The sequence below is a fragment of the Patagioenas fasciata genome, chromosome 6 (assembly GCF_037038585.1).
Source record: "Patagioenas fasciata isolate bPatFas1 chromosome 6, bPatFas1.hap1, whole genome shotgun sequence".
Lineage (NCBI taxonomy): Eukaryota > Metazoa > Chordata > Aves > Columbiformes > Columbidae > Patagioenas > Patagioenas fasciata.
Genome location: NC_092525.1, coordinates 42,109,114 through 42,135,503, shown reverse-complemented (window position 1 = coordinate 42,135,503; position 26,390 = coordinate 42,109,114).

Here is a 26,390-nt window from a genome sequence, read left to right as displayed (position 1 = left end):
GCAGCCCGGCACTACTTTTTCCTCTTGCCTCCCTTTGGCCTGCTCCCTTGCCTTTCTCCCTCTGTTCCATATCCTTCTGCCCGACTTGTCTCTTGGAGACTTTTGGCCACTTTGGAGACAAGTCTGGGGATGTTTTGGAAACTTTTCAGAGGCCTCGCTGGTGACAGGGGGGACAGCAGGCAGTGACAGGCCGGGGCTGACAGACTCCCCCTCCCCTAGCGGGCGCTCGGCTGCCACACCCAGCTGACATAGAACCTTTGTCACAATGCTCGCTACTGTGGTGAGGATGCGGGCACTCTGCAGGTGACAGGGACCCAGCAGGACTTGCTGTCAGCTCAGCAATTGCTCAGTTCCCCAAAGAAGCTGAATTCTGCAAATTGCTGCTTTTGCGCTTGAAATGATGTCATCAGGTGGGTGTTTTGGTGTAATACACTGAAAACCAGAGCAGAAATGCTGAAATATTCCCATGATATGCATGGTCTCTGCACCAAACCACCACGACTCAGCCTAAATACATCTGCCGCTTGTTCTCTTGTACTGCCAGCAGATTGTGGAAGTACAGTGTAAAAACCATCTTTATGGAGAGATCTTTGTGGTTTAGGCTTAGTCTAAGTGTCTCAAGTAGCCGGGGCTTTTGTTTGGGCCTAATCCATAAGGTCTGATGGCTTTCCTCCTCACTCAAGATGAATGTGGTAGAAAATATAAATCAAAGAAACGTCCTTTGGCCTACCCTTGCCTTGCCTTGCCTTATTTCCTTCTCATCCTGTTCTCTGTCCCTGCCTCTCTCACTAACCCCTCGTCTGGCTGCATGTCTCTTCTTTCCTCTCTCCTTTTCTCAAACTCTCCTGCTTCCTGGCTTTCGTCTTTCAATTCCTCCATTTCAGTCCTGCAGCCCGGCACTACTTTTTCCTCTTGCCTCCCTTTGGCCTGCTCCCTTGGCTTTCTCCCTCTGTTCCATATCCTTCTTCCCGACTTGTCTCTTGGAGACTTTTGGCCACTTTGGAGCCAAGTCTGGGGATGTTTTGGAAACTTTTCAGAGGCCTCGCTGGTGACAGGGGGGACAGCAGGCAGTGACAGGCCCGGGGCTGACAGGCTCCCCCTCCCCTAGCGGGCGCTCGGCTGCCACACCCAGCTGACATAGAACCTTTGTCACAATGCCCGCTACCGTGGTGAGGATGCGGGCACTCTGCAGGTGACAGGGACCCAGCAGGACTTGGTGTCAGCTCAGCAATTGCTCAGTTCTCCAAAGAAGCTGAATTCTGCAAATTGCTGCTTTTGCTCTTGAAATGATGTCATCAGGTGGGAGTTTTGGTGTAATACACTGAAAACCAGAGCAGAAATGCTGAAATATTCCCATGATATGCATGGTCTCTGCACCAAACCACCACGACTCAGCCTAAATACATCTGCCGCTTGTTCTCTTGTACTGCCAGCAGATTGTGGAAGTACAGTGTAAAAACCATCTTTATGGAGAGATCTTTGTGGTTTAGGCTTAGTCTAAGTGTCTCAAGTAGCCGGGGCTTTTGTTTGGGCCTAATCCATAAGGTCTGATGGCTTTCCTCCTCATCTCAAGATGAATGTGGTAGAAAATATAAATCAAAGAAACGTCCTTTGGCCTAGCCTTGCCTTGCCTTGCCTTATTTCCTTCTCATCCTGTTCTCTGTCCCAGCCTCTCTCACTAACCCCTCGTCTGGCTGCATGTCTCTTCTTTCCTCTCTCTTTTTCTCAAACTCTCCTACTTCCTGGCTTTCGTCTTTCAATTCCTCCACTTCAGTCCTGCAGCCCGGCACTACTTTTTCCTCTTGCCTCCCTTTGGCCTGCTCCCTTGCCTTTCTCCCTCTGTTCCATATCCTTCTGCCCGACTTGTCTCTTGGAGACTTTTGGCCACTTTGCACCCAAGTCTGGAGATGTTTTGGAAACTTTTCAGAGGCCTCGCTGGTGACAGGGGGGACAGCAGGCAGTGACAGGCCCGGGGCTGACAGACTCCCCCTCCCCTAGCGGGCGCTCAGCTGCCACACCCAGCTGACATAGAACCTTTGTCACAATGACCGCTACCGTGGTGAGGATGTGGGCACTCTGCAGGTGACAGGGACCCAGTAGGACTGGGTGTCATTCAGCAATTGCTCAGGTCCCCAAAGAAGCTGAATTCTGCAAATTGCTGCTTTTGCTCTTGAAATGATGTCATCAGGTGGGTGTTTTGGTGTAATACACTGAAAACCAGAGCAGAAATGCTGAAATATTCCCATGATATGCATGGTCTCTGCACCAAACCACCACGACTCAGCCTAAATACATCTGCCGCTTGTTCTCTTGTACTGCCAGCAGATTGTGGAAGTACAGTGTAAAAACCATCTTTATGGAGAGATCTTTGTGGTTTAGGCTTAGTCTAAGTGTCTCAAGTAGCCGGGGCTTTTGTTTGGGCCTAATCCATAAGGTCTGATGGCTTTCCTCCTCATCTCAAGATGAATGTGGTAGAAAATATAAATCAAAGAAACGTCCTTTGGCCTAGCCTTGCCTTGCCTTGCCTTATTTCCTTCTCATCCTGTTCTCTGTCCCAGCCTCTCTCACTAACCCCTCGTCTGGCTGCATGTCTCTTCTTTCCTCTCTCCTTTTCTCAAACTCTCCTGCTTCCTGGCTTTCGTCTTTCAATTCCTCCATTTCAGTTCTGCAGCCCGGCACTACTTTTTCCTCTTGCCTCCCTTTGGCCTGCTCCCTTGCCTTTCTCCCTCTGTTCCATATCCTTCTGCCCGACTTGTCTCTTGGAGACTTTTGGCCACTTTGGAGACAAGTCTGGGGATGTTTTGGAAACTTTTCAGAGGCCTCGCTGGTGACAGGGGGGACAGCAGGCAGTGACAGGCCGGGGCTGACAGACTCCCCCTCCCATAGCGGGCGCTCGGCTGCCACACCCAGCTGACATAGAACCTTTGTCACAATGCTCGCTACTGTGGTGAGGATGCGGGCACTCTGCAGGTGACAGGGACCCAGCAGGACTTGCTGTCAGCTCAGCAATTGCTCAGTTCCCCAAAGAAGCTGAATTCTGCAAATTGCTGCTTTTGCGCTTGAAATGATGTCATCAGGTGGGTGTTTTGGTGTAATACACTGAAAACCAGAGCAGAAATGCTGAAATATTCCCATGATATGCATGGTCTCTGCACCAAACCACCACGACTCAGCCTAAATACATCTGCCGCTTGTTCTCTTGTACTGCCAGCAGATTGTGGAAGTACAGTGTAAAAACCATCTTTATGGAGAGATCTTTGTGGTTTAGGCTTAGTCTAAGTGTCTCAAGTAGCCGGGGCTTTTGTTTGGGCCTAATCCATAAGGTCTGATGGCTTTCCTCCTCACTCAAGATGAATGTGGTAGAAAATATAAATCAAAGAAACGTCCTTTGGCCTAGCCTTGCCTTGCCTTGCCTTATTTCCTTCTCATCCTGTTCTCTGTCCCAGCCTCTCTCACTAACCCTCGTCTGGCTGCATGTCTCTTCTTTCCTCTCTCCTTTTCTCAAACTCTCCTGCTTCCTGGCTTTCGTCTTTCAATTCCTCCATTTCAGTCCTGCAGCCCGGCACTACTTTTTCCTCTTGCCTCCCTTTGGCCTGCTCCCTTGCCTTTCTCCCTCTGTTCCATATCCTTCTGCCCGACTTGTCTCTTGGAGACTTTTGGCCACTTTGGAGACAAGTCTGGGGATGTTTTGGAAACTTTTCAGAGGCCTCGCTGGTGACAGGGGGGACAGCAGGCAGTGACAGGCCCGGGGCTGACAGGCTCCCCCTCCCCTAGCGGGCGCTCGGCTGCCACACCCAGCTGACATAGAACCTTTGTCACAATGCTCGCTACTGTGGTGAGGATGCGGGCACTCTGCAGGTGACAGGGACCCAGCAGGACTTGCTGTCAGCTCAGCAATTGCTCAGTTCCCCAAAGAAGCTGAATTCTGCAAATTGCTGCTTTTGCGCTTGAAATGATGTCATCAGGTGGGTGTTTTGGTGTAATACACTGAAAACCAGAGCAGAAATGCTGAAATATTCCCATGATATGCATGGTCTCTGCACCAAACCACCACGACTCAGCCTAAATACATCTGCCGCTTGTTCTCTTGTACTGCCAGCAGATTGTGGAAGTACAGTGTAAAAACCATCTTTATGGAGAGATCTTTGTGGTTTAGGCTTAGTCTAAGTGTCTCAAGTAGCCGGGGCTTTTGTTTGGGCCTAATCCATAAGGTCTGATGGCTTTCCTCCTCACTCAAGATGAATGTGGTAGAAAATATAAATCAAAGAAACGTCCTTTGGCCTAGCCTTGCCTTGCCTTGCCTTATTTCCTTCTCATCCTGTTCTCTGTCCCAGCCTCTCTCACTAACCCCTCGTCTGGCTGCATGTCTCTTCTTTCCTCTCTCCTTTTCTCAAACTCTCCTGCTTCCTGGCTTTCGTCTTTCAATTCCTCCATTTCAGTCCTGCAGCCCGGCACTACTTTTTCCTCTTGCCTCCCTTTGGCCTGCTCCCTTGCCTTTCTCCCTCTGTTCCATATCCTTCTGCCCGACTTGTCTCTTGGAGACTTTTGGCCACTTTGCACCCAAGTCTGGGGATGTTTTGGAAACTTTTCAGAGGCCTCGCTGGTGACAGGGGGGACAGCAGGCAGTGACAGGCCCGGGGCTGACAGGCTCCCCCTCCCCTAGCGGGCGCTCGGCTGCCACACCCAGCTGACATAGAACCTTTGTCACAATGCCCGCTACTGTGGTGAGGATGCGGGCACTCTGCAGGTGACAGGGACCCAGCAGGACTTGCTGTCAGCTCAGCAATTGCTCAGTTCTCCAAAGAAGCTGAATTCTGCAAATTGCTGCTTTTGCTCTTGAAATGATGTCATCAGGTGGGAGTTTTGGTGTAATACACTGAAAACCAGAGCAGAAATGCTGAAATATTCCCATGATATGCATGGTCTCTGCACCAAACCACCACGACTCAGCCTAAATACATCTGCCGCTTGTTCTCTTGTACTGCCAGCAGATTGTGGAAGTACAGTGTAAAAACCATCTTTATGGAGAGATCTTTGTGGTTTAGGCTTAGTCTAAGTGTCTCAAGTAGCCGGGGCTTTTGTTTGGGCCTAATCCATAAGGTCTGATGGCTTTCCTCCTCATCTCAAGATGAATGTGGTAGAAAATATAAATCAAAGAAACGTCCTTTGGCCTAGCCTTGCCTTGCCTTGCCTTATTTCCTTCTCATCCTGTTCTCTGTCCCAGCCTCTCTCACTAACCCCTCGTCTGGCTGCATGTCTCTTCTTTCCTCTCTCTTTTTCTCAAACTCTCCTACTTCCTGGCTTTCGTCTTTCAATTCCTCCACTTCAGTCCTGCAGCCCGGCACTACTTTTTCCTCTTGCCTCCCTTTGGCCTGCTCCCTTGCCTTTCTCCCTCTCTTCCATATCCTTCTGCCCGACTTGTCTCTTGGAGACTTTTGGCCACTTTGCACCCAAGTCTGGAGATGTTTTGGAAACTTTTCAGAGGCCTCGCTGGTGACAGGGGGGACAGCAGGCAGTGACAGGCCCGGGGCTGACAGACTCCCCCTCCCCTAGCGGGCGCTCAGCTGCCACACCCAGCTGACATAGAACCTTTGTCACAATGACCGCTACCGTGGTGAGGATGTGGGCACTCTGCAGGTGACAGGGACTCAGTAGGACTGGGTGTCATTCAGCAATTGCTCAGGTCCCCAAAGAAGCTGAATTCTGCAAATTGCTGCTTTTGCTCTTGAAATGATGTCATCAGGTGGGTGTTTTGGTGTAATACACTGAAAACCAGAGCAGAAATGCTGAAATATTCCCATGATATGCATGGTCTCTGCACCAAACCACCACGACTCAGCCTAAATACATCTGCCGCTTGTTCTCTTGTACTGCCAGCAGATTGTGGAAGTACAGTGTAAAAACCATCTTTATGGAGAGATCTTTGTGGTTTAGGCTTAGTCTAAGTGTCTCAAGTAGCCGGGGCTTTTGTTTGGGCCTAATCCATAAGGTCTGATGGCTTTCCTCCTCATCTCAAGATGAATGTGGTAGAAAATATAAATCAAAGAAACGTCCTTTGGCCTTGCCTTGCCTTGCCTTGCCTTATTTCCTTCTCATCCTGTTCTCTGTCCCAGCCTCTCTCACTAACCCCTCGTCTGGCTGCATGTCTCTTCTTTCCTCTCTCCTTTTCTCAAACTCTCCTGCTTCCTGGCTTTCGTCTTTCAATTCCTCCATTTCAGTCCTGCAGCCCGGCACTACTTTTTCCTCTTGCCTCCCTTTGGCCTGCTCACTTGCCTTTCTCCCTCTGTTCCATATCCTTCTGCCCGACTTGTCTCTTGGAGACTTTTGGCCACTTTGCACCCAAGTCTGGGGATGTTTTGGAAACTTTTCAGAGGCCTCGCTGGTGACAGGGGGGACAGCAGGCAGTGACAGGCCCGGGGCTGACAGGCTCCCCCTCCCCTAGCGGGCGCTCGGCTACCACACCCAGCTGACATAGAACCTTTGTCACAATGCCCGCTACCGTGGTGAGGATGCGGGCAATCTGCAGGCGACAGGGACCCAGCAGGACTTGGTGTCAGCTCAGCAATTGCTCAGTTCCCCAAAGAAGCTGAATTCTGCAAATTGCTGCTTTTGCTCTTGAAATGATGTCATCAGTTGGGTGTTTTGGTGTAATACAGTGAAATCCAGAGCAGAAATGCTGAAATATTCCCATGATATGCATGGTCTCTGCACCAAACCACCACGACTCAGCCTAAATACATCTGCCGCTTGTTCTCTTGTACTGCCAGCAGATTGTGGAAGTACAGTGTAAAAACCATCTTTATGGAGAGATCTTTGTGGTTTAGGCTTAGTCTAAGTGTCTCAAGTAGCCGGGGCTTTTGTTTGGGCCTGATCCATAAGGTCTGATGGCTTTCCTCCTCATCTCAAGATGAATGTGGTAGAAAATATAAATCAAAGAAACGTCCTTTGGCCTAGCCTTGCCTTGCCTTGCCTTATTTCCTTCTCATCCTGTTCTCTGTCCCAGCCTCTCTCACTAACCCCTCGTCTGGCTGCATGTCTCTTCTTTCCTCTCTCCTTTTCTCAAACTCTCCTACTTCCTGGCTTTCGTCTTTCAATTCCTCCATTTCAGTCCTGCAGCCCGGCACTACTTTTTCCTCTTGCCTCCCTTTGGCCTGCTCCCTTGGCTTTCTCCCTCTGTTCCATATCCTTCCCGACTTGTCTCTTGGAGACTTTTGGCCGCTTTGCACCCAAGTCTGGGGATGTTTTGGAAACTTTTCAGAGGCCTCGCTGCTGACAGGGGGGACAGCAGGCAGTGACAGGCCCGGGGCTGACAGGCTCCCCCTCCCCTAGCGGGCGCTCGGCTGCCACACCCACCTGACATAGAACCTTTGTCACAATGCCCGCTACCGTGGTGAGGATGCGGGGACTCTGCAGGCGACAGGGACCCAGCAGGACTGGGTGTCATTCAGCAATTGCTCAGTTCCCCAAAGAAGCTGAATTCTGCAAATTGCTGCTTTTGCTCTTGAAATGATGTCATGAGGTGGGTGTTTTGGTGTAATACACTGAAAACCAGAGCAGAAATGCTGAAATATTCCCATGATATGCATGGTCTCTGCACCAAACCACCACGACTCAGCCTAAATACATCTGCCGCTTGTTCTCTTGTACTGCCAGCAGATTGAGGAAGTACAGTGTAAAAACCATCTTTATGGAGAGATCTTTGTGGTTTAGGCTTAGTCTAAGTGTCTCAAGTAGCCGGGGCTTTTGTTTGGGCCTAATCCATAAGGTCTGATGGCTTTCCTCCTCATCTCAAGATGAATGTGGTAGAAAATATAAATCAAAGAAACGTCCTTTGGCCTAGCCTTGCCTTGCCTTGCCTTATTTCCTTCTCATCCTGTTCTCTGTCCCAGCCTCTCTCACTAACCCCTCGTCTGGCTGCATGTCTCTTCTTTCCTCTCTCCTTTTCTCAAACTCTCCTGCTTCCTGGCTTTCATCTGTCAATTCCTCCATTTCAGTCCTGCAGCCCGGCACTACTTTTTCCTCTTGCCTCCCTTTGGCCTGCTCCCTTGCCTTTCTCCCTCTGTTCCATATCCTTCTTCCCGACTTGTCTCTTGGAGAATTTTGGCCACTTTGCACCCAAGTCTGGGGATGTTTTGGAAACTTTTCAGAGGCCTCGCTGGTGACAGGGGGGACAGCAGGCAGTGACAGGCCCGGGGCTGACAGGCTCCCCCTCCCCTAGCGGGCGCTCGGCTGCCACACCCAGCTGACATAGAACCTTTGTCACAATGCTCGCTACCCTGGTGAGGATGCGGGCACTCTGCAGGTGACAGGGACCCAGCAGGACTTGCTGTCAGCTCAGCAATTGCTCAGTTCCCCAAAGAAGCTGAATTCTGCAAATTGCTGCTTTTGCGCTTGAAATGATGTCATCAGGTGGGTGTTTTGGTGTAATACACTGAAAACCAGAGCAGAAATGCTGAAATATTCCCATGATATGCATGGTCTCTGCACCAAACCACCACGACTCAGCCTAAATACATCTGCCGCTTGTTCTCTTGTACTGCCAGCAGATTGTGGAAGTACAGTGTAAAAACCATCTTTATGGAGAGATCTTTGTGGTTTAGGCTTAGTCTAAGTGTCTCAAGTAGCCGGGGCTTTTGTTTGGGCCTAATCCATAAGGTCTGATGGCTTTCCTCCTCATCTCAAGATGAATGTAGTAGAAAATATAAATCAAAGAAACGTCCTTTGGCCTAGCCTTGCCTTGCCTTGCCTTATTTCCTTCTCATCCTGTTCTCTGTCCCAGCCTCTCTCACTAACCCCTCGTCTGGCTGCATGTCTCTTCTTTCCTCTCTCCTTTTCTCAAACTCTCCTGCTTCCTGGCTTTCGTCTTTCAATTCCTCCATTTCAGTCCTGCAGCCCGGCACTACTTTTTCCTCTTGCCTCCCTTTGGCCTGCTCCCTTGCCTTTCTCCCTCTGTTCCATATCCTTCCCGACTTGTCTCTTGGAGACTTTTGGCCGTTTTGCACCCAAGTCTGGGGATGTTTTGGAAACTTTTCAGAGGCCTCGCTGGTGACAGGGGGGACAGCAGGCAGTGACAGGCCCGGGGCTGACAGGCTCCCCCTCCCCTAGCGGGCGCTCGGCTGCCACACCCACCTGACATAGAACCTTTGTCACAATGCCCGCTACCGTGGTGAGGATGCGGGGACTCTGCAGGCGACAGGGACCCAGCAGGACTTGGTGTCAGCTCAGCAATTGCTCAGTTCCCCAAAGAAGCTGAATTCTGCAAATTGCTGCTTTTGCTCTTGAAATGATGTCATGAGGTGGGTGTTTTGGTGTAATACACTGAAAACCAGAGCAGAAATGCTGAAATATTCCCATGATATGCATGGTCTCTGCACCAAACCACCACGACTCAGCCTAAATACATCTGCCGCTTGTTCTCTTGTACTGCCAGCAGATTGTGGAAGTACAGTGTAAAAACCATCTTTATGGAGAGATCTTTGTGGTTTAGGCTTAGTCTAAGTGTCTCAAGTAGCCGGGGCTTTTGTTTGGGCCTAATCCATAAGGTCTGATGGCTTTCCTCCTCATCTCAAGATGAATGTGGTAGAAAATATAAATCAAAGAAACGTCCTTTGGCCTAGCCTTGCCTTGCCTTGCCTTATTTCCTTCTCATCCTGTTCTCTGTCCCAGCCTCTCTCACTAACCCCTCGTCTGGCTGCATGTCTCTTCTTTCCTCTCTCCTTTTCTCAAACTCTCCTGCTTCCTGGCTTTCATCTGTCAATTCCTCCATTTCAGTCCTGCAGCCCGGCACTACTTTTTCCTCTTGCCTCCCTTTGGCCTGCTCCCTTGCCTTTCTCCCTCTGTTCCATATCCTTCTTCCCGACTTGTCTCTTGGAGAATTTTGGCCACTTTGCACCCAAGTCTGGGGATGTTTTGGAAACTTTTCAGAGGCCTCGCTGGTGACAGGGGGGACAGCAGGCAGTGACAGGCCCGGGGCTGACAGGCTCCCCCTCCCCTAGCGGGCGCTCGGCTGCCACACCCAGCTGACATAGAACCTTTGTCACAATGCTCGCTACCCTGGTGAGGATGCGGGCACTCTGCAGGTGACAGGGACCCAGCAGGACTTGCTGTCAGCTCAGCAATTGCTCAGTTCCCCAAAGAAGCTGAATTCTGCAAATTGCTGCTTTTGCGCTTGAAATGATGTCATCAGGTGGGTGTTTTGGTGTAATACACTGAAAACCAGAGCAGAAATGCTGAAATATTCCCATGATATGCATGGTCTCTGCACCAAACCACCACGACTCAGCCTAAATACATCTGCCGCTTGTTCTCTTGTACTGCCAGCAGATTGTGGAAGTACAGTGTAAAAACCATCTTTATGGAGAGATCTTTGTGGTTTAGGCTTAGTCTAAGTGTCTCAAGTAGCCGGGGCTTTTGTTTGGGCCTAATCCATAAGGTCTGATGGCTTTCCTCCTCATCTCAAGATGAATGTAGTAGAAAATATAAATCAAAGAAACGTCCTTTGGCCTAGCCTTGCCTTGCCTTGCCTTATTTCCTTCTCATCCTGTTCTCTGTCCCAGCCTCTCTCACTAACCCCTCGTCTGGCTGCATGTCTCTTCTTTCCTCTCTCCTTTTCTCAAACTCTCCTGCTTCCTGGCTTTCGTCTTTCAATTCCTCCATTTCAGTCCTGCAGCCCGGCACTACTTTTTCCTCTTGCCTCCCTTTGGCCTGCTCCCTTGCCTTTCTCCCTCTGTTCCATATCCTTCTGCCCGACTTGTCTCTTGGAGACTTTTGGCCACTTTGGAGACAAGTCTGGGGATGTTTTGGAAACTTTTCAGAGGCCTCGCTGGTGACAGGGGGGACAGCAGGCAGTGACAGGCCCGGGGCTGACAGGCTCCCCCTCCCCTAGCGGGCGCTCGGCTGCCACACCCAGCTGACATAGAACCTTTGTCACAATGCCCGCTACCGTGGTGAGGATGCGGGCACTCTGCAGGTGACAGGGACCCAGCAGGACTGGGTGTCAGTTCAGCAATTGCTCAGGTCCCCAAAGAAGCTGAATTCTGCAAATTGCTGCTTTTGCTCTTGAAATGATGTCATCAGGTGGGTGTTTTGGTGTAATACACTGAAAACCAGAGCAGAAATGCTGAAATATTCCCATGATATGCATGGTCTCTGCACCAAACCACCACGACTCAGCCTAAATACATCTGCCGCTTGTTCTCTTGTACTGCAACAGATTGTGGAAGTACAGTGTAAAAACCATCTTTATGGAGAGATCTTTGTGGTTTAGGCTTAGTCTAAGTGTCTCAAGTAGCCGGGGCTTTTGTTTGGGCCTAATCCATAAGGTCTGATGGCTTTCCTCCTCATCTGAAGATGAATGTGGTAGAAAATATAAATCAAAGAAACGTCCTTTGGCCTAGCCTTGCCTTGCCTTGCCTTATTTCCTTCTCATCCTGTTCTCTGTCCCAGCCTCTCTCACTAACCCCTCGTCTGGCTGCATGTCTCTTCTTTCCTCTCTCCTTTTCTCAAACTCTCCTGCTTCCTGGCTTTCGTCTTTCAATTCCTCCATTTCAGTCCTGCAGCCCGGCACTACTTTTTCCTCTTGCCTCCCTTTGGCCTGCTCCCTTGCCTTTCTCCCTCTGTTCCATATCCTTCTGCCCGACTTGTCTCTTGGAGACTTTTGGCCACTTTGGAGACAAGTCTGGGGATGTTTTGGAAACTTTTCAGAGGCCTCGCTGGTGACAGGGGGGACAGCAGGCAGTGACAGGCTCAGGGATGACAGGCTCCCCCTCCCCTAGCGGGCGCTCGGCTGCCACACCCAGCTGACATAGAACCTTTGTCACAATGCCCGCTACCGTGGTGAGGATGCGGGCACTCTGCAGGTGACAGGGACCCAGCAGGACTTGCTGTCAGCTCAGCAATTGCTCAGTTCCCCAAATGAAGCTGAATTCTGCAAATTGCTGCTTTTGCTCTTGAAATGATGTCATCAGGTGGGTGTTTTGGTGTAATACACTGAAAACCAGAGCAGAAACGCTGAAATATTCCCATGATATGCATGGTCTCTGCACCAAACCACCATGACTCAGCCTAAATACATCTGCCTCTTGTACTCTTGTACTGCCAGAAGATTGTGGAAGTACAGTGTAAAAACCATCTTTATGGAGAGATCTTTGTGGTTTAGGCTTAGTCTAAGTGTCTCAAGTAGCCGGGGCTTTTGTTTGGGCCTAATCCATAAGGTCTGATGGCTTTCCTCCTCATCTCAAGATGAATGTGGTAGAAAATATAAACCAAAGAAACGTCCTTTGGCCTAGCCTTGCCTTGCCTTGCCTTATTTCCTTCGCATCCTGTTCTCTGTCCCAGCCTCTCTCACTAACCCCTCGTCTGGCTGCATGTCTCTTCTTTCCTCTCTCCTTTTCTCAAACTCTCCTGCTTCCTGGCTTTCGTCTTTCAATTCCTCCATTTCAGTCCTGCAGCCCGGCACTTCTTTTTCCTCTTGCCTCCCTTTGGCCTGCTCCCTTGCCTTTCTCCCTCTGTTCCATATCCTTCTTCCCGACTTGTCTCTTGGAGACTTTTGGCCACTTTGCACCCAAGTCTGGGGATGTTTTGGAAACTTTTCAGAGGCCTCGCTGCTGACAGGGGGGACAGCAGGCAGTGACAGGCCCGGGGCTGACAGACTCCCCCTCCCCTAGCGGGCGCTCGGCTGCCACACCCAGCTGACATAGAACCTTTGTCACAATGCTCGCTACCGTGGTGAGGATGCGGGCACTCTGCAGGTGACAGGGACCCAGCAGGGCTGGGTGTCAGTTCAGCAACTGCTCAGGTCCCCAAAGAAGCTGAATTCTGCAAATTGCTGCTTTTGCTCTTGAAATGATGTCATCAGGTGGGTGTTTTAGTGTAATACACTGAAAACCAGAGCAGAAATCCTGAAATATTCCCATGATATGCATGGTCTCTGCATCAAACCACCACGACTCAGCCTAAATACATCTGCCGCTTGTTCTCTTGTACTGCCAGCAGATTGTGGAAGTACAGTGTAAAAACCATCTTTATGGAGAGATCTTTGTGGTTTAGGCTTAGTCTAAGTGTCTCAAGTAGCCGGGGCTTTTGTTTGGGCCTAATCCATAAGGTCTGATGGCTTTCCTCCTCACTCAAGATGAATGTGGTAGAAAATATAAATCAAGGAAACGTCCTTTGGCCTACCCTTGCCTTGCCTTGCCTTATTTCCTTCTCATCCTGTTCTCTGTCCCTGCCTCTCTCACTAACCCCTCGTCTGGCTGCATGTCTCTTCTTTCCTCTCTCCTTTTCTCAAACTCTCCTGCTTCCTGGCTTTCGTCTTTCAATTCCTCCATTTCAGTCCTGCAGCCCGGCACTACTTTTTCCTCTTGCCTCCCTTTGGCCTGCTCCCTTGCCTTTCTCCCTCTGTTCCATATCCTTCTGCCCGACTTGTCTCTTGGAGACTTTTGGCCACTTTGCACCCAAGTCTGGGGATGTTTTGGAAACTTTTCAGAGGCCTCGCTGCTGACAGGGGGGACAGCAGGCAGTGACAGGCCCGGGGCTGACAGATTCCCTCTCCCCTAGCAGGCGCTCGGCTGCCACACCCACCTGACATAGAACCTTTGTCACAATGCCCGCTACCGTGGTGAGGATGCGGGCACTCTGCAGGTGACAGGGACCCAGCAGGACTTGCTGTCAGCTCAGCAATTGCTCAGTTCCCCAAAGAAGCTGAGTTCTGCAAATTGCTGCTTTTGCGCTTGAAATGATGTCATCAGGTGGGTGTTTTGGTGTAATACACTGAAAACCAGAGCAGAAATGCTGAAATATTCCCATGATATGCATGGTCTCTGCACCAAACCACCACGACTCAGCCTAAATACATCTGCAGCTTGTTCTTCTGTACTGCCAGCAGATTGTGGAAGTACAGTGTAAAAACCATCTTTATGGAGAGATCTTTTTGGTTTAGGCTTAGTCTAAGTGTCTCAAGTAGCCGGGGCTTTTGTTTGGGCCTAATCCATAAGGTCTGATGGCTTTCCTCCTCATCTGAAGATGAATGTGGTAGAAAATATAAATCAAAGAAACGTCCTTTGGCCTAGCCTTGCCTTGCCTTGCCTTATTTCCTTCTCATCCTGTTCTCTGTCCCAGCCTCTCTCACTAAGCCCTCGTCTGGCTGCATGTCTCTTCTTTCCTCTCTCCTTTTCTCAAACTCTCCTGCTTCCTGGCTTTCGTCTTTCAATTCCTCCATTTCAGTCCTGCAGCCCGGCACTACTTTTTCCTCTTGCCTCCCTTTGGCCTGCTCCCTTGCCTTTCTCCCTCTGTTCTATATCCTTCTGCCCGACTTGTCTCTTGGAGACTTTTGGCCACTTTGGAGACAAGTCTGGGGATGTTTTGGAAACTTTTCAGGGGCCTCGCTGGTGACAGGGGGGACAGCAGGCAGTGACAGGCCTGGGGCTGACAGACTCCCCCTCCCCTAGCGGGCGCTCGGCTGCCACACCCACCTGACATAGAACCTTTGTCACAATGCCCGCTACCGTGGTGAGGATGCGGGCACTCTGCAGGTGACAGGGACCCAGCAGGGCTGGGTGTCAGTTCAGCAACTGCTCAGGTCCCCAAAGAAGCTGAATTCTGCAAATTGCTGCTTTTGCTCTTGAAATGATGTCATCAGGTGGGTGTTTTAGTGTAATACACTGAAAACCAGAGCAGAAATGCTGAAATATTCCCATGATATGCATGGTCTCTGCACCAAACCACCACGACTCAGCCTAAATACATCTGCCGCTTGTTCTCTTGTACTGCCAGCAGATTGTGGAAGTACAGTGTAAAAACCATCTTTATGGAGAGATCTTTGTGGTTTAGGCTTAGTCTAAATGTCTCAAGTAGCCGGGGCTTTTGTTTGGGCCTAATCCATAAGGTCTGATGGCTTTCCTCCTCACTCAAGATGAATGTGGTAGAAAATATAAATCAAGGAAACGTCCTTTGGCCTACCCTTGCCTTGCCTTGCCTTATTTCCTTCTCATCCTGTTCTCTGTCCCTGCCTCTCTCACTAACCCCTCGTCTGGCTGCATGTCTCTTCTTTCCTCTCTCCTTTTCTCAAACTCTCCTGCTTCCTGGCTTTCGTCTTTCAATTCCTCCATTTCAGTCCTGCAGCCCGGCACTACTTTTTCCTCTTGCCTCCCTTTGGCCTGCTCCCTTGCCTTTCTCCCTCTGTTCCATATCCTTCTTCCCGACTTGTCTCTTGGAGACTTTTGGCCACTTTGCACCCAAGTCTGGGGATGTTTTGGAAACTTTTCAGAGGCCTCGCTGGTGAAAGGGGGGACAGCAGGCAGTGACAGGCCCGGAGCTGACAGGCTCCCTCTCCCCTAGCAGGCGCTCGGCTGCCACACCCACCTGACATAGAACCTTTGTCACAATGCCCGCTACCGTGGTGAGGATGCGGGCACTCTGCAGGTGACAGGGACCCAGCAGGACTTGCTGTCAGCTCAGCAATTGCTCAGTTCCCCAAAGAAGCTGAGTTCTGCAAATTGCTGCTTTTGCGCTTGAAATGATGTCATCAGGTGGGTGTTTTGGTGTAATACACTGAAAACCAGAGCAGAAATGCTGAAATATTCCCATGATATGCATGGTCTCTGCACCAAACCACCACGACTCAGCCTAAATACATCTGCCGCTTGTTCTCTTGTACTGCCAGCAGATTGTGGAAGTACAGTGTAAAAACCATCTTTATGGAGAGATCTTTGTGGTTTAGGCTTAGTCTAAGTGTCTCAAGTAGCCGGGGCTTTTGTTTGGGCCTAATCCATAAGGTCTTATGGCTTTCCTCCTCATCTGAAGATGAATGTGGTAGAAAATATAAATCAAGGAAACGTCCTTTGGCCTAGCCTTGCCTTGCCTTGCCTTATTTCCTTCTCATCCTGTTCTCTGTCCCAGCCTCTCTCACTAAGCCCTCGTCTGGCTGCATGTCTCTTCTTTCCTCTCTCCTTTTCTCAAACTCTCCTGCTTCCTGGCTTTCGTCTTTCAATTCCTCCATTTCAGTCCTGCAGCCCGGCACTACTTTTTCCTCTTGCCTCCCTTTGGCCTGCTCCCTTGCCTTTCTCCCTCTGTTCCATATCCTTCTGCCCGACTTGTCTCTTGGAGACTTTTGGCCACTTTGCACCCAAGTCTGGGGATGTTTTGGAAACTTTTCAGAGGCCTCGCTGGTGACAGGGGGGACAGCAGGCAGTGACAGGCTCAGGGATGACAGGCTCCCCCTCCCCTAGCGGGCGCTCGGCTGCCACACCCAGCTGACATAGAACCTTTGTCACAATGCCCGCTACCGTGGTGAGGATGCGGGCACTCTGCAGGTGACAGGGACCCAGCAGGACTTGGTGTCAGCTCAGCAATTGCTCAGTTCCCCAAAGAAGCTGAGTTCTGCAAATTGCTGCTTTTGCTCTTGAAATGATGTCATCAGGTGGGTGTTTTGGTGTAATACACTGAAAACCAGAGCAGAAATGCTGAAATATTCCCATGATATGCATGGTCTCTGCACCAAACCACCACGACTCAGCCTAAATACATCTGCCGCTTGTTCTCTTGTACTGCCAGCAGATTGTGGAAGTACAGTGTAAAAACCATCTTTATGGAGAGATCTTTGTGGTTTAGGCTTAGTCTAAGTGTCTCAAGTAGCCGGGGCTTTTGTTTGGGCCTAATCCATAAGGTCTGATGGCTTTCCTCCTCATCTCAAGATGAATGTGGTAGAAAATATAAATCAAGGAAACGTCCTTTGACCTAGCCTTGCCTAACCTTGCCCTATTTCCTTCTCATCCTGTTCTCTGTCCCAGCCTCTCTCACTAAGCCCTCGTCTGGCTGCATGTCTCTTCTTTCCTCTCTCCTTTTCTCAAACTCTCCTGCTTCCTGGCTTTCGTCTTTCAATTCCTCCATTTCAGTCATGCAGCCCGGCACTACTTTTTCCTCTTGCCTCCCTTTGGCCTGCTCCCTTGGCTTTCTCCCTCTGTTCCATATCCTTCTGCCCGACTTGTCTCTTGGAGACTTTTGGCCACTTTGGAGCCAAGTCTGGGGATGTTTTGGAAACTTTTCAGAGGCCTCGCTGGTGACAGGGGGGACAGCAGGCAGTGACAGGCCCGGGGCTGACAGGCTCCCCGTCCCCTAGCGGGCGCTCGGCTGCCACACCCAGTTGACATAGAACCTTTGTCACAATGCTCGCTACCGTGGTGAGGATGCGGGCACTCTGCAGGTGACAGGGACCCAGCAGGACTTGCTGTCAGCTCAGCAATTGCTCAGTTCCCCAAAGAAGCTGAATTCTGCAAATTGCTGCTTTTGCTCTTGAAATGATGTCATCAGGTGGGTGTTTTGGTGTAATACACTGAAAACCAGAGCAGAAACGCTGAAATATTCCCATGATATGCATGGTCTCTGCACCAAACCACCACGACTCAGCCTAAATACATCTGCCGCTTGTTCTCTTGTACTGCCAGCAGATTGTGGAAGTACAGTGTAAAAACCATCTTTATGGAGAGATCTTTGTGGTTTAGGCTTAGTCTAAGTGTCTCAAGTAGCTGGGGCTTTTGTTTGGGCCTAATCCATAAGGTCTGATGGCTTTCCTCCTCATCTCAAGATGAATGTGGTAGAAAATACAAATCAAAGAAACGTCCTTTGGCCTAGCCTTGCCTTGCCTTGCCTTATTTCCTTCTCATCCTGTTCTCTGTCCCTGCCTCTCTCACTAACCCCTCGTCTGGCTGCATGTCTCTTCTTTCCTCTCTCCTTTTCTCAAACTCTCCTGCTTCCTGGCTTTCGTCTTTCAATTCCTCCATTTCAGTCCTGCAGCCCGGCACTACTTTTTCCTCTTGCCTCCCTTTGGCCTGCTCCCTTGCCTTTCTCCCTCTGTTCCATATCCTTCTGCCCGACTTGTCTCTTGGAGACTTTTGGCCACTTTGGAGCCAAGTCTGGGGATGTTTTGGAAACTTTTCAGAGGCCTCGCTGCTGACAGGGGGGACAGCAGGCAGTGACAGGCCCGGGGCTGACAGACTCCCCCTCCCCTAGCGGGCGCTCGGCTGCCACACCCACCTGACATAGAACCTTTGTCACAATGCCCGCTACCGTGGTGAGGATGCGGGCACTCTGCAGGTGACAGGGACCCAGCAGGACTGGGTGTCAGTTCAGCAATTGCTCAGGTCCCCAAAAAAGCTGAATTCTGCAAATTGCTGCTTTTGCTCTTGAAATGATGTCATCAGGTGGGTGTTTTGGTGTAATACACTGAAAACCAGAGCAGAAATGCTGAAATATTCCCATGATATGCATGGTCTCTGCACCAAACCACCACGACTCAGCCTAAATACATCTGCCGCTTGTTCTCTTGTACTGCCAGCAGATTGTGGAAGTACAGTGTAAAAACCATCTTTATGGAGAGATCTTTGTGGTTTAGGCTTAGTCTAAGTGTCTCAAGTAGCCGGGGCTTTTGTTTGGGCCTAATCCATAAGGTCTGATGGCTTTCCTCCTCATCTCAAGATGAATGTGGTAGAAAATATAAATCAAAGAAACGTCCTTTGGCCTAGCCTTGCCTTGCCTTGCCTTATTTCCTTCTCATCCTGTTCTCTGTCCCAGCCTCTCTCACTAACCCCTCGTCTGGCTGCATGTCTCTTCTTTCCTCTCTCCTTTTCTCAAACTCTCCTGCTTCCTGGCTTTCGTCTTTCAATTCCTCCATTTCAGTCCTGCAGCCCGGCACTACTTTTTCCTCTTGCCTCCCTTTGGCCTGCTCCCTTGCCTTTCTCCCTCTGTTCCATATCCTTCTTCCCGACTTGTCTCTTGGAGACTTTTGGCCACTTCGGAGCCAAGTCTGGGGATGTTTTGGAAACTTTTCAGAGGCCTCGCTGGTGACAGGGGGGACAGCAGGCAGTGACAGGCCCGGGGCTGACAGACTCCCCCTCCCCTAGCGGGCGCTCGGCTGCCACACCCAGCTGACATAGAACCTTTGTCACAATGCCCGCTACCGTGGTGAGGATGCGGGCACTCTGCAGGTGACAGGGACCCAGCAGGACTTGCTGTCAGCTCAGCAATTGCTCAGTTCCCCAAAGAAGCTGAATTCTGCAAATTGCTGCTTTTGCTCTTGAAATGATGTCATCAGGTGGGTGTTTTGGTGTAATACACTGAAAACCAGAGCAGAAATGCTGAAATATTCCCATGATATGCATGGTCTCTGCACCAAACCACCACGACTCAGCCTAAATACATCTGCCGCTTGTTCTCTTGTACTGCCAGCAGATTGTGGAAGTACAGTGTAAAAACCATCTTTATGGAGAGATCTTTGTGGTTTAGGCTTAGTCTAAGTGTCTCAAGTAGCCGGGGCTTTTGTTTGGGCCTAATCCATAAGGTATGATGGCTTTCCTCCTCACTCAAGATGAATGTGGTAGAAAATATAAATCAAAGGAACGTCCTTTGGCCTAGCCTTGCCTTGCCTTGCCTTATTTCCTTCTCATCCTGTTCTCTGTCCCAGCCTCTCTCACTAACCCCTCGTCTGGCTGCATGTCTCTTCTTTCCTCTCTCCTTTTCTCAAACTCTCCTGCTTCCTGGCTTTCGTCTTTCAATTCCTCCATTTCAGTCCTGCAGCCCGGCACTACTTTTTCCTCTTGCCTCCCTTTGGCCTGCTCCCTTGCCTTTCTCCCTCTGTTCCATATCCTTCTTCCCGACTTGTCTCTTGGAGACTTTTGGCCACTTCGGAGCCAAGTCTGGGGATGTTTTGGAAACTTTTCAGAGGCCTCGCTGGTGACAGGGGGGACAGCAGGCAGTGACAGGCCCGGAGCTGACAGGCTCCCCCTCCCCTAGCGGGCGCTCGGCTGCCACACCCACCTGACATAGAACCTTTGTCACAATGCCCGCTACCGTGGTGAGGATGCGGGCACTCTGCAGGTGACAGGGACCCAGCAGGACTTGCTGTCAGCTCAGCAATTGCTCAGTTCCCCAAAGAAGCTGAGTTCTGCAAATTGCTGCTTTTGCGCTTGAAATGATGTCATCAGGTGGGTGTTTTGGTGTAATACACTGAAAACCAGAGCAGAAATGCTGAAATATTCCCATGATATGCATGGTCTCTGCACCAAAACACCACGACTCAGCCTAAATACATCTGCCGCTTGTTCTCTTGTACTGCCAGCAGATTGTGGAAGTACAGTGTAAAAACCATCTTTATGGAGAGATCTTTGTGGTTTAGGCTTAGTCTAAATGTCTCAAGTAGCCGGGGCTTTTGTTTGGGCCTAATCCATAAGGTCTGATGGCTTTCCTCCTCACTCAAGATGAATGTGGTAGAAAATATAAATCAAGGAAACGTCCTTTGGCCTACCCTTGCCTTGCCTTGCCTTATTTCCTTCTCATCCTGTTCTCTGTCCCAGCCTCTCTCACTAAGCCCTCGTCTGGCTGCATGTCTCTTCTTTCCTCTCTCTTTTTCTCAAACTCTCCTGCTTCCTGGCTTTCGTCTTTCAATTCCTCCATTTCAGTCCTGCAGCCCGGCACTACTTTTTCCTCTTGCCTCCCTTTGGCCTGCTCCCTTGCCTTTCTCCCTCTGTTCCATATCCTTCTGCCCGACTTGTTTCTTGGAGACTTTTGGCCACTTTGCACCCAAGGCTGGGGATGTTTTGGGAACTTTTCAGAGGCCTTGCTGGTGACAGGGGGGACAGCAGGCAGTGACAGGCCCGGAGCTGACAGACTCCCCCTCCCCTAGCGGGCGCTCGGCTGCCACACCCAGCTGACATAGAACCTTTGTCACAATGCCCGCTACCGTGGTGAGGATGCGGGCTCTCTGCAGGCGACAGGGACCCAGCAGGACTTGGTGTGAGCTCAGCAATTGCTCAGTTCCCCAAAGAAGTTGAATTCTGCAAATTGCTGCTTTTGCTCTTGAAATGATGTCATCAGGTGGGTGTTTTGGTGTAATACACTGAAAACCAGAGCAGAAATGCTGAAATATTCCCATGATATGCATGGTCTCTGCACCAAACCACCACGACTCAGCCTAAATACATCTGCCGCTTGTTCTCTTGTACTGCCAGCAGATTGTGGAAGTACAGTGTAAAAACCATCTTTATGGAGAGATCTTTGTGGTTTAGGCTTAGTCTAAGTGTCTCAAGTAGCCGGGGCTTTTGTTTGGGCCTAATCCATAAGGTCTGATGGCTTTCCTCCTCATCTCAAGATGAATGTGGTAGAAAATATAATTCAAAGAAATGTCCTTTGGCCTAGCCTTGCCTTGCCTTGCCTTATTTCCTTCTCATCCTGTTCTCTGTCCCAGCCTCTCTCACTAACCCCTCGTCTGGCTGCATGTCTCTTCTTTCCTCTCTCCTTTTCTTAAACTCTCCTGCTTCCTGGCTTTCGTCTTTCAATTCCTCCATTTCAGTCCTGCAGCCCGGCACTACTTTTTCCTCTTGCCTCCCTTTGGCCTGCTCCCTTGCCTTTCTCCCTCTGCTCCATATCCTTCTTCCCGACTTGTCTCTTGGAGACTTTTGGCCACTTTGGAGACAAGTCTGGGGATGTTTTGGAAATTTTTCAGAGGCCTCGCTGCTAACAGGGGGGACAGCAGGCAGTGACAGGCCCGGGGCTGACAGGCTCCCCCTCCCCTAGCGGGCGCTCGGCTGCCACACCCACCTGACATAGAACCTTTGTCACAATGCCCGCTACCGTGGTGAGGATGCGGGCACTCTGCAGGTGACAGGGACCCAGCAGGACTGGGTGTCAGTTCAGCAATTGCTCAGGTCCCCAAAGAAGCTGAATTCTGCAAATTGCTGCTTTTGCTCTTGAAATGATGTCATCAGGTGGGTGTTTTGGTGTAATACACTGAAAACCAGAGCAGAAATGCTGAAATATTCCCATGATATGCATGGTCTCTGCAATAAAACAACCACGACTCAGCCTAAATACATCTGCCGCTTGTTCTCTTGTACTGCCAGCAGATTGTGGAAGTACAGTGTAAAAACCATCTTTATGGAGAGATCTTTGTGGTTTAGGCTTAGTCTAAGTGTCTCAAGTAGCCGGGGCTTTTGTTTGGGCCTAATCCATAAGGTCTGATGGCTTTCCTCCTCACTCAAGATGAATGTGGTAGAAAATATAAATCAAAGAAACGTCCTTTGGCCTAGCCTTGCCTTGCCTTGCCTTATTTCCTTCTCATCCTGTTCTCTGTCCCAGCCTCTCTCACTAACCCCTCGTCTGGCTGCATGTCTCTTCTTTCTTCTCTCCTTTTCTCAAACTCTCCTGCTTCCTGGCTTTCGTCTTTCAATTCCTCCATTTCAGTCCTGCAGCCCGGCACTACTTTTTCCTCTTGCCTCCCTTTGGCCTGCTCCCTTGCCTTTCTCCCTCTGTTCCATATCCTTCTTCCCGACTTGTCTCTTGGAGACTTTTGGCCACTTTGGAGACAAGTCTGGGGATGTTTTGGAAATTTTTCAGAGGCCTCGCTGGTGACAGCGGGGACAGCAGGCAGTGACAGGCCCGGGGCTGACAGGCTCCCCCTCCCCTAGCGGGCGCTCGGCTGCCACACCCACCTGACATAGAACCTTTGTCACAATGCCCGCTACCGTGGTGAGGATGCGGGCACTCTGCAGGTGACAGGGACCCAGCAGGACTGGGTGTCAGTTCAGCAATTGCTCAGGTCCCCAAAGAAGCTGAATTCTGCAAATTGCTGCTTTTGCTCTTGAAATGATGTCATCAGGTGGGTGTTTTGGTGTAATACACTGAAAACCAGAGCAGAAATGCTGAAATATTCCCATGATATGCATGGTCTCTGCACCAAACCACCACGACTCAGCCTAAATACATCTGCCGCTTGTTCTCTTGTACTGCCAGCAGATTGTGGAAGTACAGTGTAAAAACCATCTTTATGGAGAGATCTTTGTGGTTTAGGCTTAGTCTAAGTGTCTCAAGTAGCCGGGGCTTTTGTTTGGGCCTAATCCATAAGGTCTGATGGCTTTCCTCCTCACTCAAGATGAATGTGGTAGAAAATATAAATCAAAGAAACGTCCTTTGGCCTAGCCTTGCCTTGCCTTGCCTTATTTCCTTCTCATCCTGTTCTCTGTCCCAGCCTCTCTCACTAACCCCTCGTCTGGCTGCATGTCTCTTCTTTCCTCTCTCCTTTTCTCAAACTCTCCTGCTTCCTGGCTTTCGTCTTTCAATTCCTCCATTTCAGTCCTGCAGCCCGGCACTACTTTTTCCTCTTGCCTCCCTTTGGCCTGCTCCCTTGCCTTTCTCCCTCTGTTCCATATCCTTCTTCCCGACTTGTCTCTTGGAGACTTTTGGCCACTTCGGAGCCAAGTCTGGGGATGTTTTGGAAACTTTTCAGAGGCCTCGCTGGTGACAGGGGGGACAGCAGGCAGTGACAGGCCCGGGGCTGACAGGCTCCCCCTCCCTTAGCGGGCGCTCGGCTGCCACACCCAGCTGACATAGAACCTTTGTCACAATGCCCGCTACCGTGGTGAGGATGCGGGCACTCTGCAGGTGACAGGGACCCAGCAGGACTTGCTGTCAGCTCAGCAATTGCTCAGTTCCCCAAAGAAGCTGAATTCTGCAAATTGCTGCTTTTGCTCTTGAAATGATGTCATCAGGTGGGTGTTTTGGTGTAATACACTGAAAACCAGAGCAGAAATGCTGAAATATTCCCATGATATGCATGGTCTCTGCACCAAACCACCACGACTCAGCCTAAATACATCTGCCGCTTGTTCTCTTGTACTGCCAGCAGATTGTGGAAGTACAGTGTAAAAACCATCTTTATGGAGAGATCTTTGTGGTTTAGGCTTAGTCTAAGTGTCTCAAGTAGCCGGGGCTTTTGTTTGGGCCTAATCCATAAGGTATGATGGCTTTCCTCCTCACTCAAGATGAATGTGGTAGAAAATATAAATCAAAGGAACGTCCTTTGGCCTAGCCTTGCCTTGCCTTGCCTTATTTCCTTCTCATCCTGTTCTCTGTCCCAGCCTCTCTCACTAACCCCTCGTCTGGCTGCATGTCTCTTCTTTCCTCTCTCCTTTTCTCAAACTCTCCTGCTTCCTGGCTTTCGTCTTTCAATTCCTCCATTTCAGTCCTGCAGCCCGGCACTACTTTTTCCTCTTGCCTCCCTTTGGCCTGCTCCCTTGGCTTTCTCCCTCTGTTCCATATCCTTCTTCCCGACTTGTCTCTTGGAGACTTTTGGCCACTTTGCACCCAAGTCTGGGGATGTTTTGGAAACTTTTCAGAGGCCTCGCTGGTGACAGGGGGGACAGCAGGCAGTGACAGGCCCGGAGCTGACAGGCTCCCCCTCCCCTAGCGGGCGCTCGGCTGCCACACCCACCTGACATAGAACCTTTGTCACAATGCCCGCTACCGTGGTGAGGATGCGGGCACTCTGCAGGTGACAGGGACCCAGCAGGACTTGCTGTCAGCTCAGCAATTGCTCAGTTCCCCAAAGAAGCTGAGTTCTGCAAATTGCTGCTTTTGCGCTTGAAATGATGTCATCAGGTGGGTGTTTTGGTGTAATACACTGAAAACCAGAGCAGAAATGCTGAAATATTCCCATGATATGCATGGTCTCTGCACCAAACCACCACGACTCAGCCTAAATACATCTGCCGCTTGTTCTCTTCTACTGCCAGCAGATTGTGGAAGTACAGTGTAAAAACCATCTTTATGGAGAGATCTTTGTGGTTTAGGCTTAGTCTAAGTGTCTCAAGTAGCCGGGGCTTTTGTTTGGGCCTAATCCATAAGGTCTGATGGCTTTCCTCCTCATCTCAAGATGAATGTGGTAGAAAATATAATTCAAAGAAACGTCCTTTGGCCTAGCCTTGCCTTGCCTTGCCTTATTTCCTTCTCATCCTGTTCTCTGTCCCAGCCTCTCTCACTAACCCCTCGTCTGGCTGCATGTCTCTTCTTTCCTCTCTCCTTTTCTTAAACTCTCCTGCTTCCTGGCTTTCGTCTTTCAATTCCTCCATTTCAGTCCTGCAGCCCGGCACTACTTTTTCCTCTTGCCTCCCTTTGGCCTGCTCCCTTGCCTTTCTCCCTCTGCTCCATATCCTTCTTCCCGACTTGTCTCTTGGAGACTTTTGGCCACTTTGGAGACAAGTCTGGGGATGTTTTGGAAACTTTTCAGAGGCCTCGCTGCTGACAGGGGGGACAGCAGGCAGTGACAGGCCCGGGGCTGACAGGCTCCCCCTCCCCTAGCGGGCGCTCGGCTGCCACACCCACCTGACATAGAACCTTTGTCACAATGCCCGCTACCGTGGTGAGGATGCGGGCACTCTGCAGGTGACAGGGACCCAGCAGGACTGGGTGTCAGTTCAGCAATTGCTCAGGTCCCCAAAGAAGCTGAATTCTGCAAATTGCTGCTTTTGCTCTTGAAATGATGTCATCAGGTGGGTGTTTTGGTGTAATACACTGAAAACCAGAGCAGAAATGCTGAAATATTCCCATGATATGCATGGTCTCTGCAATAAAACAACCACGACTCAGCCTAAATACCTCTGCCGCTTGTTCTCTTGTACTGCCAGCAGATTGTGGAAGTACAGTGTAAAAACCATCTTTATGGAGAGATCTTTGTGGTTTAGGCTTAGTCTAAGTGTCTCAAGTAGCCGGGGCTTTTGTTTGGGCCTAATCCATAAGGTCTGATGGCTTTCCTCCTCACTCAAGATGAATGTGGTAGAAAATATAAATCAAAGAAACGTCCTTTGGCCTAGCCTTGCCTTGCCTTGCCTTATTTCCTTCTCATCCTGTTCTCTGTCCCAGCCTCTCTCACTAACCCCTCGTCTGGCTGCATGTCTCTTCTTTCTTCTCTCCTTTTCTCAAACTCTCCTGCTTCCTGGCTTTCGTCTTTCAATTCCTCCATTTCAGTCCTGCAGCCCGGCACTACTTTTTCCTCTTGCCTCCCTTTGGCCTGCTCCCTTGCCTTTCTCCCTCTGTTCCATATCCTTCTTCCCGACTTGTCTCTTGGAGACTTTTGGCCACTTTGGAGACAAGTCTGGGGATGTTTTGGAAATTTTTCAGAGGCCTCGCTGGTGACAGCGGGGACAGCAGGCAGTGACAGGCCCGGGGCTGACAGGCTCCCCCTCCCCTAGCGGGCGCTCGGCTGCCACACCCACCTGACATAGAACCTTTGTCACAATGCCCGCTACCGTGGTGAGGATGCGAGCACTCTGCAGGTGACAGGGACCCAGCAGGACTGGGTGTCAGTTCAGCAATTGCTCAGGTCCCCAAAGAAGCTGAATTCTGCAAATTGCTGCTTTTGCTCTTGAAATGATGTCATCAGTTGGGTGTTTTGGTGTAATACACTGAAAACCAGAGCAGAAATGCTGAAATATTCCCATGATATGCATGGTCTCTGCACCAAACCACCACGACTCAGCCTAAATACATCTGCCGCTTGTTCTCTTGTACTGCCAGCAGATTGTGGAAGTACAGTGTAAAAACCATCTTTATGGAGAGATCTTTGTGGTTTA